Source organism: Pezoporus flaviventris, unplaced genomic scaffold (assembly GCF_033815535.1).
Source record: "Pezoporus flaviventris isolate CSIRO_AGI_PZ_B2104156 unplaced genomic scaffold, CSIRO_AGI_Pfla_v1 ptg000067l, whole genome shotgun sequence".
Lineage (NCBI taxonomy): Eukaryota > Metazoa > Chordata > Aves > Psittaciformes > Psittacidae > Pezoporus > Pezoporus flaviventris.
The window spans coordinates 588,592-603,909 of record NW_026892615.1 but is presented as its reverse complement, the minus strand read 5'-3'; the positions used below and the strand labels follow the sequence as shown (position 1 = coordinate 603,909).

Here is a 15,318-nt window from a genome sequence, read left to right as displayed (position 1 = left end):
TTTTTCCTCTGTTACTCAATCCAGTTAATTATCCATGCAAAGTAAAGTTATTCCTGGCAGCCACAGAGGCAAAACTAACTTCAGTAATGCTGGGGGTGGAATGGTTGTTATGCAGGAGAAGAAACTAAATAGTTCAGTAAATTAGCCCAAATAGATACACACTGGGATTGGCCTTTACAGATTCAAAATATCAGATTCAATGCTTTTAGGCTTATCATACTTTTTATTTAATAGAGAAATGTCTGATCTGGGACTGCATCATATCCCAAAGACTCTACAAAGAGGTAATTTTTTCAGAGTGCCCTGAGGGTAACAGGAAAAATTACAGAAAGCTTCAAACCATTCAGCTCCCACAAGCATCCCTGCATTCTGGACTTTCACTTAAGCAACAAAGCACAACCAGCAAGGAATCTGTGGTGGTTATAGAATAGTTGGACGGGTATTACAAAGCACAGCACTAAATGCATCTATAGCCCAACATCGTCCTGGAAAAGCACAGCCTGATTTTGGAGAGGGGAGCAGGAGGCCGAGATTGCAGCACCTTCCTGATGTTACCGGCCTCAGCACAGCTCAGCCGGAAATGCCAGATAATCCCAGCTCCTGAGGCCTTCCAGAGGCAGTCTTGGAGCTTATTTGTCCTAGAAAATGTACTCACCGTCAGGTTTTACCTTAGGGGGAAAAAAGGCAAAATGAACACCACAACAAAAAAACAAAACGCTAAAAAACCCAACACCACATACAGTCAGTTGGAGGATGGAGAAGCCAAGCCAGAGGGGAAAAGAACACACAAAGCAAGAGCTGAAAGTGAGGAAAACCACAGAATCAAAGTATTTATTTCAGCTGTCCACAGGCACAGTGATTGTATAAACAATGAACGACAGGAACACAAATGAACACTATGGGAAAAGAAACCCCCCACATTTTTTCATTGCAGTAAAGTACAGACCACCATGAACAGTTTGACTCAAATACCCAGTACCAGTTCCCACACGAGAGCTGTTATTGTTGGCTTCAACACCCAGATCCAACAAGAACAGTCAGAACATGCATTCTGCTAATGTTTGAATAACCCTTGCCAACAGATCGATCCCACAGCAGCAAGGCTTGGGAGATGGGTTTAAATAAATGAGAGAGAAAGTAAAGGGAAAAGACATATGGCACTCCTCTTTTAGCACAAGTGTTCAGTGGGAGCAGTTTTCATTTCCCTTAAAAATTGACCGTTTCTTTCCCCCCTCGTCCCCTTTAGGAAAGAAACAGCCCAAAAGGGCATTGGTGAGCATCCGTAACTTACATGCACGGGAGACACAACTGCCAGAGAAATACAGATTCCACAGATGTTGACCCAGAGGACAGCCCAAATTAAGCAAATCTCTAAATAAGGTGTGGGAGGCACTTTCTGAAGAAAAGCAGCATTTTTCCAAAGCAGGCTGTCAGCTTAACCCCAGTCCAGCAGACAACCGCCTACAGTTACCTGGTTATTCTACAGTAAATCCATCACTTCCATAGGTAAAAAGGAGGAAAAGTTTACTCAGCTATGGAACAATCTCTCGTGTCTTCTGTATTTGACTTCTGTTCTATCATAGATAGTATTCTGAAATATCAAAATGGGCCTGGCTTGCAAACCTGGGAAGCCAGCCCATTGATCCACAGATGGTTCCCTGTGGCTCCTGATCCACAGGCCAAAGGCCCATCCAAAGCTGAGCTAACGAGTTGTACCACTCTGAGGGCTCGAGCTCATATTCCTGCACAGCATCATACTGTATAACTGCTACCCCAGGACCAGCTTAGCTGCCTCCTGCACAGCAGAGCTGTAAGTTACACCTCCAAACCAGTTCCATTGTCACTTCTCAAACTGCCAAGGGAGCAAATCTGCAGAAGACATGAACAGAATTGTAATCTTTTTCCTCATCGACCATCTCTTCTCTAGGAAAGATAGCTTCCTTACCTTCCTTACCCAGAAAGGGGTCGAGGACAACCCTGACTTTTGACCATTCTTTCCAGATGCTTTCATTCTTTTCCTGCTCAAACACGTTTGTCTGTTTAGTACATTAACTCATCAGAGATATGCGCATGTGCACCACGCCACAAATGCAAAGGAAAGAGAGTGAATAATTAACAATACAGGAAATTTATAATTGTTTTAAGCTGCCATGTCCCAATATAGCCTATTTCCTGAAGAGATCTCATCCTTTCAACCTTTTCAGTCCTCTGCAGATTCTTAGTATTAAATGGGACTCTGTATCTTTAATTGCGATTTTCCATCCTGCAGAAGTAAACCTTTTCCATAGTACGGTCTCTTTTAAAGTTATAAATAAAACAGCCAACTATTTTCTTTTTCCCACAGATGAGAACATTAAAACATTGACATTTTAATCTGTTCTATACAAGAGTGAGTTGTGTCAGCACACTGCTTCCAGCTACAACAACAGAAAAACCAAAGTTTAATTGAAGACAGAGTGGAGAAGCTGCATTGTGGTGTCTGAACCACAAAGATGCACAGCACAGTTTCTTGCTCACTCACCATTTTGGGCTCAGTTTTAGCCTTTGGATAACTGTTTGGCAGACAAAAGAAGATTGAAAAGAAAGAGGAAGAAGGACAAGAAACAAATATATTTTCTCAGATAGATAGGAAATGCAAAAGGTGAGACCATGTACCACAGACTTAAAAGCATTAAAAATTTTACCTAAAAATACTAAAAGCACAGCACAAACAGCCCCATCACAAAGGCAAAACAGAAGCCAGTCATATCCATGTCAGCCTTGCCACTTCAGTGTTAGGGCTTGCACTGATACAGGCTTTAATGCTGTTAATTCTCATTTCCACTGACAAGTTCTTCTCCCCAGCAGGTTCCAGTGATGCACAGGGTTTGCATCAGGTGTTTTCTTAAAGGATCGTTCCACCAAAATCATTCTATGATCATATAACAGACCTGCTTCTTGCACCCCTGCTGCTACATGCAAAATAGGAGCAGGTAGACAATAAAAAAATTAATCTCCAGTAACAAATTATGCGAGACACTGCAGACTGGAAAAATACACCTTTAAGGCTCACATACCCGTGTGTGTTTAGGCTGCTGGTAGTTCCCAAATAAACAGCTATGGCAGCTTCAGAATTCTTCATGAGAACAACTTCTCACAGATGACAGCCTTAAGCAGCCCTTGGGAACTTATATTTCCAAGTCAGGAACCTAACTTTTATGTTCAAGTCTTAGAAGTAGTATAAAAATTAATGCAGGCTTGTTCTGTATCAGGCACTTCCCAGCAGTCATCAGGTGGATGAGGATTTCTCCTTCCAAACTGCAAATGCAGTCTACCTGCACTTTTTTGTTGCTCAATAGGAAAGCCACAGGCGCTGAGTCATTTATTACAGTTTCATTACATTACCCAAAGGTGTTGTGTTTTATTATTTAACAATGCAAATCACTGAATCAATTAGTGTTGGAAGGGACATCAAGATTTTCTGGTCTAATCTTCTGACAAGGCAGGGCTACCTACAGCAGGTTACACAGGAATGTGTCCATGGTGGGTTTGGAATGTGTCCCGAGGGAGACTCCAGGACCCTTGTGGGCAGCCTGTTCCAGTGCTCTTCCACCCTCAATGGAAAGAAGTTCTTTCTCATGTTGAGGTGAAACTTATGTTTTAGTTTATGGCCATTGTTCCTCATCCTGTCACTGGGCACCACTGAAAAGAGTGACACCATCCTCCGGGCACCTGCCTTTGAGATATTGATCTGCACTGATGGGATCCCCTCTCAGGCTGCTCTTCTCCAGGCCCAGCTCCTGCAATCTCTCCCCATAAGAGAGATGCGCCAGACCCCTCACCATCTTTGTGGACCTCAGCTGGACACTCTCCAGTAGCTCCTTGTCTTTCCTGTACTGAAGAACCCAGAATTGGACACAGGACTCCAGATGTGGCCTCACCAGAGTCGAGCAGAGGGGGAGGAACCACCTCCCTCAATCTACTGCCACACTCTTGATACACCCCAGGATATCATTGACCCTCCTAGCCACAAGGGCCAGCTCATGGTCAACTTATGACCATGGTCCTTCTCAGCTGAACTGCTCTCTAGTAGTTCAGCCCCAGCCTGTACTTGGGGTTCTTCCTCCCCAGATACAGGACCCTACATTTGTGCCTGTTGAACCTCGTTAGGTTTCTTTCCACCCAATTCAAAACTAAAAAAATGCTACAAACAGGAATATTAAAGGAGTAAGATAAAGTGTACTCTATACTAGAAGTGAGATTTACCATTTCTAATGAGTTAATTTTATTAACATTTCACATCCAAATTTCCTCTCCAAGTACCTAGAAGTCCTGGCAAAATGTCTTTTAAAAGGAAAAAATAATAATAATAAAAAAAAGTGCCAAACATACCAATTCACAACTTTGTCACTCACTGGGTGGAAAAGAATATTGCTAGTACTTGATCCTGCTCTCTCAACACTTCAGTTCCAAAGTCAAAGGACAAGAATATAGGCTAGTTGATATCCCTAAGGCAGGAGATAATTCAAACGGAATAAGAAGAATTGTGTAAATAGGAACAAAATGGAAAGTGGATATGAAACTGAAAAATATGTAAAAAAATAGAAGAAAAAGTGTAGTAAAACTGTTCTTTGCTGTTAAGGATCAGCATCTACTAACATCTGCAAAACTCCACACCAGTCTAGTTCCAGTTAAATGAAGTTTTGATTGTCCAGTCCAAACTTAAGCTGGAGCATGATGTGTATTACTCAAACTGTACTACAAGTCACAGGCAAGTTACAATCCATCTTCCAAAATTTGTAAGAAAAGGTTTTCATCTAGCAGGGAGGATAAACAATGATATAGATGAGGATGAAAAGGCAGGGAGGGAATTCACCTCAAACTTTTATGGGTAGGTATGCACAATTATTTCCTGATCCATCTTTCACACAGAAAAGGTATTTACAGATATGAGACAATATATTCACATTCTTGACCAGTTTCTCAATAAAAACCAAACCCAAACCACTCAACAACCCAGCTCTCATTAAGGCACATAAAGAATAGTGAGATTTTCAATTTAACCCAGTGTACTGGATGCATGTTCACCTTCAAGCTGCTTTGAAAATCTGGCCCAGTTACAGATTCCAAGCTTTTGAAAGTGCAGCCACATGTATGGCATAAATATCTGTTCCTGGGGAATCTCTACTGAGAGCATGGAAATTGGTTTATGCATCCGCTTTCCTCAGCAGATGGGCATGTTTCACTGTATTTCCATTTTCAAGCATATCTGTAATGTCTGCAAACTATGTAATTTTTCCTGTGCAGAAGCAGTGAACATGGTATCTGTGAATGCAAATGATAAAAGGAATTTCCAATGGTGCTCTCTCCATCTACTTCTCAAGGAGAAGAAAAAAAATCCTAAGAAAGTCAGTGAATCCAAGTAGAGACTTCAGAAGTCCTTTCAGACAATCAAAAGCAGGATTTTCCAGCCAGGCAGCTGTAGTTCATTAGATCTGCCATGGACCGTGAAAGCCACTTGCCAATAGTGTCGAAAGACTATTACTCATTTCAATCTCTCTGAAGAGGACAGCTCTCTGACAAAGCATTAGTGAAACACAGAGTTTGGGCTCTGACTGTAACAGCTAAGCATGCAGATGGAAGTTCAATACTTAACGCAGAGCTGAGTTGCAAAGGAAGATTGATGGCCATGCTTTTCACCTTCAGAGAGCTCCCATCTAGATTAAAAATGGAAAAGTATTTAGGAAATAAAAATAAGCTGGCCATATGGATGATAATCATACCATACATTCTGGTAGAAGCCTATTTCAGAACAGGAAGTTTTCTGCACCAATTTGAGTTTTTCTAATCTGCAGTTGACAGCAAAAGAAATAATCTGGGACCAGCCAAATCAGCAAAGAAGTTCTCACAACCCAGCAGTTAAGTTAATCAGAAATACTAAGGTGCTTCCCAAAATAAATACATAAGGCAAATGTAAGAAGGGAGTCCATAAAATACTAATTTGGTTCTTTTCATGAATGAAATTTCCACATAATAATAACAAATAAGTTTTTTTAACCAAAATAAATAACTGGATGGGCTTGGCCCACCTAAGCATTTGACCAGCAGACGTTACGTTGTGGGTACAACACCAGAACTCACACATGATGCCTTCCCCTCTAGCTGGTTGTAATAATCTAACCCGTTCTAGTAACTGTTCTCTTTCATGCAGTAGTAAGTCTTAGAAGTAATTCTAGTAGTAGATACTGCAAAGTAAAGTTTATCTTCTGCGCTAACTTGCCTCTTCACTTTTAATATCTCTACTAGTAGCCCTCAGCACATTTTCATAACAGACCCCTCTGCTCCAGGCAGTGACATGCGGTGGTTAGACATCCCATAGCAGTTACATCACTGCCGTGTGGTCAGACCACTGCTGTGGTCAGACATCACATAGCAATGAGAAGTTTCTCTTCTCACAGAAGAAAAACATGTCTAATGTTGAAGCCTTTACTGCCATATACCGCAACCTATAACTCTTCCAGTTGCCATTGCCAAGTACATCAGCTCTGGTGTCCTGTATGTAACAGTGACTGGGAAGACCTGTCAGAAATCCAGCAGATGATTTCCCCATTAGTGTCTGTTAATCAGACACACCCCCACACCCCCAAGCATCCAGATATTAATATAAAATCCCAAGCAGTGAAAAGGATTTAACAGAAAGCATTTTCTCTTCATCCCTGAGAATCAATAATCCACTTTATGCAGTTCACTTGGATTCTGTTTTTAAAACTGTTTTTACAAATTACCAACTGGAGAGACTAGTTTTGATTCCTAACATACACCTTCCTTTAGAGAAGAATGTTTGCAGAAAGTTGCAGAAAAGCATGAGAAGTATACAGCAAACATCACAAACTAATAAAATTTCATACTTAAATATTTTCTTAGTATTTCAGAGAAGTGGCAGATTATATTTTACAGGGGAGATCTACTGCAGCATAAGCAACGTGCTCACCGTAGAGTTTTCTGTAATGTTTTGCTCCAACTAAAACATGTTCTACAGAGAAGACTGGCAGCACAGCCACAGAGCCAGCATTTTCTCAGCCCAGGTAAGTGTTAATGGCCTCCTGCATGGCAAAGTATTTCAGGAAAAGCCTTCAAGAGTCTGATGTCATGTAAGCTCCATTAAATGACCCTATATACACTTTATTAAAAAGCCAAACTCTACAGTGCAGGAACAAGTAGCAAACAGAATGCTCTTATTGTATGACTGCATATAAAAGAATCCTTTCCAAAAGGGTACCAGAAAAAAAAGACATTCAATAGTGAAGTTTATGAGAGAAGGATAAAAACCAGGTAGTTGAACAGGTTCCTGAAATCCCAGTAGTGGTCAATAAATCGACTTCTGCTTCACATTATATGAAGAGGCTGTACTTAGCAAATCACTGTGTAAGCTGCCTCAATAACAGCACTCCTGCTATCAAGTTTACTTGCAATGATTCCAACAAAGAAATTAATTTCTTAGACGACAAGAAAAGGTTATCTAGAATGGGGAAAACACAGGAGACAAAAATTTCCACTAATAAAACAAATATCAGACTCTGAACTGAATTTGAAGCTTTCTTCCTCCAATAGATTTGAAACCCCTATAGCCCAAGCACTAAAGTTACCAAGAAAACATCCTACAAACTGCATTTCTCAAACTACAAGGGAAGCATAATGAACTAGAGCTTCTTTCGATAGGTGATTCACTGAAGCATCAGCATGCATACTAGTCCTCAGGCAAAGCCCATAACAGGAAAATACACCTTTACTGCAATCAAAGTTCTAGTCTTGAAAGAAAGCCTTACTCTGAGCTACTAGTTCATTTACTCCTTTTCAAAAACTGTAGTACAATATAAGAAAAACTCTGCAAGAGCTTTCCAGATTTCAGAATGTGCCCTTTTCACATGTATAAAGGTGTTTCTCCTGACTTCAGCAAGTTATAAAACACATACTGTCCTGGTCTCAGCAATTTTATTGATTTGTTTATTCCCAAGAGATATTCAACAGGTATCACTTACCCATCTTATTTCCCAGTCAAGTTATCAAATGTTTTAAATATTCCCACAAAGGGACACCATTTCACTCTATGACACCCTTTATTCCTCTTACTGTAATACACATCCTTCAGTTATTTTTCTCATTTTATTCTCCTCATATTTCTCTTATGCATATAAAGTAGCGAAATTATGTTTTATACATATGATAACACAGAAGTTTGATTTTTAAAGTCATTAGACAAAAAAGTGGATAACCTTCCTCTATTGCCCAAACAACTTCTCCCACCTGTCCTCTTAAAGCAGTATCAATCAGTCTAAGAACTATATGATATAGATACTGGTATCAAACAATTAGCCCTGATGCTAAGGTGGATTGATTACAATACTATACTTCTTATACTTGCACGATCAATTTCTATAGATTTAGTTTTAGCTGTCAGTTTGTTGAATTTCAAAATTTCACAGCTGCAAAGATTAACATCAAATTATTAATCAATTTTAAACCAAAGCAATGCAGGTCACCTAAAATAACAACCCAAAGGGGTTTAGACCTTCATCTTCTATCCCACCTTCATCTAGCCACAGATGCCAAAAACACTGACAAGGCCTGCAAGGTCAAAATCAACCATTTAATGCTGTTGATGTGGACTATTAAGCAGAGGACCTCTAGGAAACATCATACCGATAAAGGATTAATGTGAGCTGAAGTCCCACAGGAAGTCACATGACTCTGGAAGGACATTTATGAATTAAATGAGTAGCCTGAACTAGGTCAAATGGGAAAGAGTTAAAATCTAGGTTTCAATTTCCACAGTGATTAGAAGAAAAGAGCTTGTCTGAATTGCTGTTTGGACCATTAATGCTCATTTTAGTATCCTTTGGAAAACATGGAATATTTGAGAGGACAGAGAGAAACAGTAACAGTTTGGGCTTTTTTTTTCTAAATCTGGTGACTTGAGTAACTATAATATTGTCAGGCTGCAACAGATCTCAAATAGAATGGCCAAGACAAGACTCTAGCTAGAAAGAAATGGAGAGGGTAATATAATATTAATGACATGAATTTTCAGAAAACATTCTTGGACTAGCTTGACTTATAATTAAAAGTTTATTGCTAATTAATAACACAGATATAACATATCTGTGAGGCAGCTGACTTGATGCAAAATGACATTTGATTAAGGAACTCAAAATCAACATGACACTTCAAGTGGGCTAGAGACTGACAGGCCTCAAAATGTAATTGCAGATGAGGCTAAACACTAAATAAATGTTTCCAGCTTATAGCAATTAAATATCAACACAGAAGAGAATGGTTTCTTTTATCCCACCTTCAACAGCTTGACCCTATGTTATTCAGCAGTTTTGCCTATGTTCTGAAAAAAGGCACAGGATGATTACTGAACAAATTTACAGATTAGAGTAATAGAAAACAAGGATCAGTGATAGAAAGCCATTTAGTTTGCCTGGTAAAGAAGAGTCAAGCAAATATCATAGTTTTTAATATAGCTAAATATAAGAAAACCTGCCTAAGCCACACTTACTGGTTGGAAGCCTATCCTGAAAGCAGGTATTCTAAAAGGTCATTGTAGAAAAACATTTGAAGGGAGCTTCAGTGAGATACTGTGGGTAAACAAGACTATGGAGATAATTTTGCTTTCAAATTTCCTCCAAAGCTAAAATTACACAAGCAAAGCTTAGTCGGAAAACAGCAGACAACAGCTGGTGGCAGAAAGGGCCACATGGTGTACAGAAGGCGCAAGAAGACCTGGGACACTGGCATGGGCAATAATCAAGCGCAGGAGCCCGATGGGCCCTATGCCCACTGTGCCTCTTCAACGGACAAGCAAATATACGGGTGATGCTGACTGTGTGACATTCTAATTTCCTCTAGTTTTCCCCAGAGCATCTGGATTCAAATTCAAACCTCAGGAGAAAAACCGAACCAAAACACATGGCAGGAAAAACACACTTAAAGAATATGCTATCTGTGGAGGTTGGGGACTGACCTAAACCATGAAGGGAAAGAATATGGAATGACCCAGCTAAAGGCCTGAGTGTGCAGCTTCTCCTGAAGGAGACAGGACTTTGGAAAATAAGCATATAATCATCTAAAGCTACTGCCAGTAGCGCATGCAGCGTATTTCCCTTTTTAAACACAAAGACCATGAAAGCACGAATTGCTTCAGTCTTGGCTCAAAATGAGAAAACAAGCTGGAACCACTGGTGAAAAACACCATCTTGCAGGATACAATAAATAAAAAAGAACTCTCCTTGTGTCATTTCATACATTTCAAGTTCCCTTTTGCACCTCAGAGTAAGTGTCTCAAGTTACCATGCGCCTACCACATTCAAATTCTCTGTCATGTGTCAGCCTTTGCTTGTGCTGGTATGAACCTTATTCCCATACCATTATAACAAAACTCAAGAGTTAGGAACTTTGAAATTGCTTGACACCAGCTTTGTCAAGTTACAGCTAAAATTCAATATAAACTCACACAGTTAAGAAATCAAACAGCACCCACCCCCCCCCCCCCCAGAAAGCTACCAAAAGGTTAACTGAAACAGAGGTAAGAAAAGTATTTTGGCTTTTCATGCCTTCCTTAAAGGTTGAATTGGACAAAACTCATGCATCTGAAAGACACTTAGGAAGCAGTTATGATAGTATACATCTTAACTCTAATCACAGTTTTCTAAGTAACATCCTCACATGCCAATTACACATACTCAGGCTCTCTTGCTTCTTCCTTTTGTGCCTTGCCTTTGCAGATAGTGCAGAGTATTAGTATTTCTTTTTCCTGAAAGAAATTTCATATCTTGAAAAGGTGTGTATAGGATGAACTACTTATATGTGGTACAACTGAAAATTTTTCTTTCTTCAGCAGTAAAATTTCAGTGCTAAATTTCATGTTTTTTCATCTGAGGTACAGAAATACCACTATGTGCTATGATCTTACTCACCTGTTACAAAACCAACTTAGTAAGCACTCTTAGAACCCACCCAGCTGATGACAATCCCATTACAAGACGTGAAGCATATTAGATGCATCAAGAACATCCACTTACTTGCTTTCATCATAAATCTATAGACAGAAGAGGAAAAAAAAAAAACCAACGTAGAAAATCTTGCCTAGGATCGCTGTATATCAAAACCCATCCCACCATGCTCTTTCTGCTAATCCCTCCATCTTCATACAAAAACTCACGGAACATATAAAATGCATAAGGACATGTAAGGAGCATGACAAAGCTGAGGAGTGACAGACCTGCCTCCTATTTCCCAAGCCAGGGCTGTCCACTTGTGTTCAAAGCAGTCTCTAGACCTGATGGAGCCTGTTACAAATTCTGAGCAGGGGGCAGAGACGTGGCCTCCATCAGCGTGCACCCAGAAATGGGATTCCTCACGTCCCCTTCTCTCAGCAGCTGCTGGCAACAGTCACGGCAGAACTGTTAAACAGTTCAGCTGTAATTCTAGAACACTGAAGCCAGGTACAACACCACTTCAGCAGCTGTGATTAAACAATAGTCCTGATACAAGATCTTTTAATAACACTAAAGTGAAATTTCTGCTACAAGAACCACTATGAGAACAGGACCACCTAGACATCTCCAGAACAAGTTTCCCTCAACAAAGCCCACCTGTCCAAGGGCCAGGATCCAACTACAATGAAGAAATTTGTGCTTTTCCTATCCACCACCTGCCTCCCTCCAACATCAATATACAAAGTCCAAAGGGACACTGAAACAAAGCTAGAGGGACAGAGAGGAATCAATGGCAAAACAAAACCAAATAGCTTTCAAATGATTTTGGACTCTAGAAATGAGGTGTTCTTATTTTTAGACTGCATACAAGTAGCTCAAGGTGCTTTTTCTTTCGTCCCCATGACAGTAGTTAAGTGAATACACCTGCCTCACTTCGCTCCCTTCTGATGGTAAACAGGTCTTGCATTTAAGTTACAACATGGAATACTTCAGAGCAGCCGTGTGCCAAAATAGCACATTTCTGAGGGATGCAAAGGTATTCAATAAAAAGCTTTTAAAGGCATATTTTTAAACTTGCAGCAGGAAAGCTTTTCTGTGTCAAGACAGTAATTCTTTTAACAGCATTGATCAAAATGTCATTCTTTTATGAGCGTACAATACCTTTTAATGGCATACAACAAGCCATTAGGGTTATACACCTCCGTACAGCAGACAGCTTACTGGAAAATCGGGAACACTGGCCAAGATACAGTCACTAGTTTTTATGCTTCTAATAAGGCAGTTTCTTCCATTTTTTCCAGCTCTGCTTCACCCTAATACCATGAGTGAAGTGATCCAGAAATTAAGCCGAAGTATTCATCACTTCCACCAGAGTTATTTTCACTGTAACCCACATATTTTCCCCAAGAAATACCTCTTACAAACACGATGAATATTCTGGCTTTGTAAAGTGGGATTCTACCACCAAGGTCAGATCTGCTTTGTTTTCCTCACCAGTGGCCATACTTACCCCCAGATTGTCACTGACTGATGAATCAGAGGTGGCTGAACTGCACATACTGGTTTTGATTTTCAGAAACATGAAAAAAAAACACCTGTCCTTTCATAACACTCTAAGGCATGGGACAGAATCTGTCTACAAATCATCCAGTTCTTTTCAAGTGCTCCAACCCTTCAAAAAGAGTGAGGGCACTGGTGACTGCATTTGCTCTGCTTGAATGGAAGGCGAGCGTGGATTCCCTGGATGCATTAAGCAGCACTTTATAGCTTTATTTTAGTTATAAATACCCACAGGAAAGCCAATGATTTCTGTCAACCCACCTTCAAGGGTTTTCACTTTAAGGGTAAGAGAATATTTATGGGATTTAATCATCAATGTTAACTGAGCAGTGGTACCAGAAAAAGAGCTTTATTTCACTCTCTGAAATGCTTATGGATAATATCAAGATCTTCTCAGCTACTTTTGAAAGTATACCTAAGCCACTAGTATCAGCAAACGACAAAACAGTTCCTGATTCAAATATAAGGTGAAATTGTAAATCAAAGAAAGGAAAACTGAATAGAAAGAGAAGACAGAAAAATTCTGAGGCTCCAAAACCAAAAGATGAAGTCAATTACAATTAAGAAAATTTTAAGGGAGTACTTGTCTCTTACCTGCTCACTTCTGTAACTCAAAAGCAGCTGTTGCCCCTATGACTTCCACATTTCCAATAGATGCTGTATGTCTCTTGGGTCACAGCAGTCACATAGTCACATCTAGAATTTGAAAATCAAAGTTATTATTTTTTTTCCTTTTACACAATTTAACCATACATAAACTCAATCAAAACCATTTATGCTGGAGAATATGCCATTGTCTCAGACAGAATACCACAAAGCCAACTGTGTTTATATCTGCCCTGCATTCATTATTAAACATACAGTCAGTACAAAGGTCTCGCCAGAGAATTACCAGGTCACCCACAAAGAGCAAGACTTTGGTAGATAGTTCAAACTATAATTCAGACCAAAATCTAGTCAGAATGAGACGTGACCCAAACACACCTATTGTGAACCTAGTTGTGCTGTGTTCAAATGAGGAACAAGAGCCAAGCTGGAAGCACGCTCCCAGGTGACACCTGGAAGAGGATAAGGACTACCGATCTATGACACAGGGGCTCTGGCAATTCAGTGACTGCCATGGAAGAAGTTGACAGTAAACAGCACTGGAGTGCAGGTAACAGCCTCTGCCCACTGTGGAGGCTTGGACTCCTCTCAGTGTACTTAACAAGCCTGTCTGATAATTCACTTCAGTTCTCACCTAGATTTAAGCCACACAACTTAAAGACTGGAATGTTTTCTTGAAGGCAATATAAAAGGAATATAAATGCTTTCTGAAGCAAGCTACACAAATTTCACAGTTTAATAGGGATTGATTTCTCATTATTACATACCAGAGTTCAGAGTTGCTCCTTCATGGTTGTTGCAATCAAAAAAGTACATGTTAGGGTTTTTTTAAATAAACAGATGATTTACTAGGTTACCTGATGCATGTACAAAAAAAAAAAAAAATTTTTTTTCATAATAGCAACTGATCTGTGGACCCACACTAAATCCTGTGCAATGAACACTGTTGCAGCACAGGAGAGCCTGGGACCAGAAGCTGTGTCTGACCTGGCATGCAGGGTTTCAGGATAGAACACATTCTTTGTTCTTGAACACAGGCATTTCTAAAACACAATTGCATCACTGCTTCCATTTAGAAACAAAACCGTTCAACAGCACCCTGATCTACCCAATGCTAAAGATACACATCTTTCTTCTCCTTTCAGTTCTGTTCAACAAACCAGTGGGGCTAGGAGCACTTCAGGGACACAACAAATGTGGCTAAGAGTGAACTGTGCATTTAGTTTCCCGAGTAGTAAGTGCAATTTTTATCAAGAGCTTGATTAAGTAAAAGCAACTCCCTACCTCTAATGTCTCTACTGTGATGTAAACATAAACTAAAGGTCGTGAATTAAGGAGGTCAAATAGGATCAACATAAACAGGAACCCATCTAATTTCTCACTTCAGCTTTTAGCACCTTGGTGTTTCAGCTTAAATCTCTGTTCCTGAGGGCTTTTAATAATAGGTCGGGCATACATTTTCTTTGAAAATACATAGATACATTTGATCCTCCGCATCTATTTCGCCGGAAGAAACAGACCAAACCGTAGTTCCCATTATCTCTGCAGCGCAGCTACCTGGCCAAAGAGCTTCGCACCCAGTTGCTAAAACCACTCTTGCCTACGAACAGCTCGGGAAGCTTCCTGGGTAGATGGAAGCCTCCCGAGCATTAACCTCCCACACAGCTTGTCAAGTGCTATGTTTTTACAGGTGCCTGGCAGCACAGAGGTTTCCTTCGCCTGCCGAGGTGGGCGCAGCGCCATCACCTTCCCTATGACGGCCACACAGAACCCTGAAGGAACAGCGCGGCCGGCACCGGGCAGGGTGGAGCAGAGCTCGTCAGTGCAGCACGAATCCGAGCGGGGAGCTCTGCCTTCCTCCTGCCTGCCCTGAGGAGGGGAACCCGAGAGGGCAGGTTAGAGCGGTAGCTCGTCTGCCCGCCCTTACCTAGGCTGCACGAGTGCTGAGCGGAGGGTAGGGTAGGGCAGGGGAAGGGGGAAGGACGAGCAGCTCCCGCTCTCGAAAGAACTCCATGAGCCTTCCTCCCGCCCCGCATTATATTGACCGAACCCCCGTCCAATCCTGAGGCTGGAGAGACAAGAGCGCACCCCCGGGGCCCCAGCTGGCCAATCAACACTCGCCAAAGGCGGGGACGGTCTTCCCGCCTCGGGAGGCCTCATGAGCCCTCTGGGC

General features: G+C 40.9%; 1 long non-coding RNA gene across 3 annotated transcripts; it reads right to left on the bottom strand.

Annotated features, from left to right (window-relative positions):
- Positions 1 to 203: 203 nt before the first annotated feature.
- Positions 204 to 15,031, bottom strand: LOC133278694 (uncharacterized). 3 transcript variants are annotated; one of them, XR_009746655.1, is made up of 8 exons: positions 14,703 to 15,031; positions 13,123 to 13,235; positions 12,141 to 12,282; positions 10,721 to 10,795; positions 10,676 to 10,690; positions 9,329 to 9,373; positions 4,372 to 4,487; positions 204 to 668 (listed from the first exon to the last, which is right to left on the bottom strand). It is a non-coding gene; the product is annotated as an uncharacterized LOC133278694 (long non-coding RNA). The 3 variants fall into 3 exon arrangements; XR_009746654.1 differs by lacking the exons at positions 204 to 668; positions 4,372 to 4,487; positions 9,329 to 9,373 and having other exon boundaries at positions 10,530 to 10,690; positions 14,430 to 15,031; XR_009746653.1 differs by lacking the exons at positions 204 to 668; positions 4,372 to 4,487; positions 9,329 to 9,373 and having other exon boundaries at positions 10,530 to 10,690.
- Positions 15,032 to 15,318: the final 287 nt, after the last annotated feature.